The sequence below is a fragment of the Fukomys damarensis genome, unplaced genomic scaffold (assembly GCF_012274545.1).
Source record: "Fukomys damarensis isolate Sample0158 unplaced genomic scaffold, DMR_v1.0_HiC HiC_scaffold_11, whole genome shotgun sequence".
In the NCBI taxonomy this organism is placed as follows: Eukaryota; Metazoa; Chordata; class Mammalia; order Rodentia; family Bathyergidae; genus Fukomys; species Fukomys damarensis.
The window spans coordinates 40,160,564-40,162,582 of record NW_022900923.1 but is presented as its reverse complement, the minus strand read 5'-3'; the positions used below and the strand labels follow the sequence as shown (position 1 = coordinate 40,162,582).

Below are 2,019 nucleotides of genomic sequence, written 5' to 3'. Positions count from 1 at the left end.
AACAGCCAATGAGAATCCTTCTGCCTCCCAGCCCTTGAGGGCAGCCTCAGAAGAGTTCCGAGGGAAATGGGGCTTTGAGAAAGTTCATGATTTTGATCTTAGGGAGACAGCCAGGCCTTGCCCAGGCACCCGGTCCTGAGCTTAATAAATCAGAGTGGAATGAACATCCCTTCTTCCTCCGTGCCTGGCAGAGGCCACGAGACTAAAGCAGTGTGACATTGTGATCCTGTTCCCGTAGCACAGGAATGGACATCTCCCTCTTCTGCATCCTGTAGGCACGGGCCCTGCTGTGCTCACACACAGGTCTCCTGCAGCAGTGGGTTGTCTGTCACTCCAGGCTCTCTGGATTAGGCTGCAGGAGGATGGTGGAGCACGCCGGGCTTTGGAGCCAATTGTGGAAGAACCCGAGTGACCCTATCTGAGGCCCACAGCCCCCAGCAAACTTGCTGTGCAGCCAGTGGAGGTGGACAGGCAGTGGCAGGTGCAAGACGCCCTCCAGTGTGCGTGGCTAACTGCCCGCCTAGGGTAGCTATTTTGAGTCCTGCCTTCCCTTCCCTCAACTCCACTTCAATCTGTCCCCTGCAGCTGCAGCAACATGAAATTTACATGCTGATCTTACTTCCTTCTCCATGCATATGCCTTTCCTTTAATGAAGGGCCCATCAGGACCTCCCTTTGCCCCATGTTGCCCTCCTGGTGCTGATCCCAGCCCCTATGAAGAACTCCCTTAGCAGAATCCCACGGCTTTGCATTTTAATCATCATATGACACTTGTGGAAGAAGAAAGCTCTGAGGTTACAAATTAGTAGCAGGAATGAAGGTTGAGTTTAAGGAGGGCAGGCCTAGTTTATGTATGACTCACTTTCCCCTTCCACAAAGAAGGGAAGTGTATGCTTTCAGGAAAATTCTCTGAGTAACTTGAGATTTCCAGGGCCACATCCATATTCACGAGCCATTTGGAGATCTCTCCCTTTGTGTCCCACATCTATGCACTGGGGAGTAAAAAAATTATCTTCCAGATCATTCATTCCTGGAGTAGCCAGTTCCCCATTCTGGCTCTGCCAACAAAGCAGATGTGAATCCACAGTGTGAGTCAGGCCTCCATAGTCCACCGGTGGGAGAAGCCCTGATCCCCAAGGTGCTTCCACGGGCGTGGGTGTTGATAATGCATGGTAATGGGGGGCTGGACTGCAGGGCACAGAACTCTTTTTTGCACAGCTCTATGGGGTACCAGTCACCAGCCACACTCTGGAGCTATGCGGGGCTCCAAGCTGGTTGACCCCCCCACAAGGGGGGAGCTGGGCTTGCTGGAGAGACCTGGGAAAGCAGAGCTCTTGGGAGCTGCCAAGCCCGGGTTCAGATGGCTGCTAGGAGAGCAGTTTCAGCCTGGACTTCTGACGGATGAGCCCTGTTTCCCAGTCAGAAATAGCTCTTGCCTGGGCCCAGGAGAAGAGAAGGTGACCTGGCCAAGCACAGGGTGACCCCAAGGATCGGGCTACACAGGGGCAGTTGCCCGGAGGCTACAGCCTGTCAATGTGGAGACTCCCTCTCTCCCTCACAGTGCACCCCATGTTTAGACCGTGGGCAGCTGATGTGGCCCAGGTAGTGTGGCCAGCAGGAGAAAATGAATTAAAGGGCGAGATCCTGACCAGCAAGGAGGGTCGTCTGGAGTTCTGAGTCTGTCAGACAGTGGGAGAAGAAAGATGCCCAAAGCATAAACTATCTGGGGGACTTTGTCTGGGAGGCCGCCCCAGATCACTGATTTATTTATCCAACCTGAGGCCCTGGAGCTAGAGTAAAAAAACAAAAGGACAAAAATCCTCCCGCTTTTATAGAGTTTATATTCTAACAGAAAGAGAGATAAGAACAAGATAAGAGCTTATACACGTGATCTGGGACAGTGGCACACACCTGTAACCCAGATAAGGCTAAGTCAGGAGAATTGTAAATTTGAGGCCATTTTAGGCCATTTAGCAAGACCCCATCTTTTTTTTTTTTTTTTTTTTTTTTTTTTTTTTCG

At 51.6% G+C, this 2,019-nt stretch overlaps 1 protein-coding gene across 4 annotated transcripts in view; it reads left to right on the top strand.

The window, feature by feature from the left end:
* Cacna1s (calcium voltage-gated channel subunit alpha1 S) overlaps positions 1-2,019 on the top strand; it is a 61,532-nt gene that overhangs the window by 13,026 nt on the left and 46,487 nt on the right. The gene's annotated exons all lie outside the window — the stretch shown is intronic.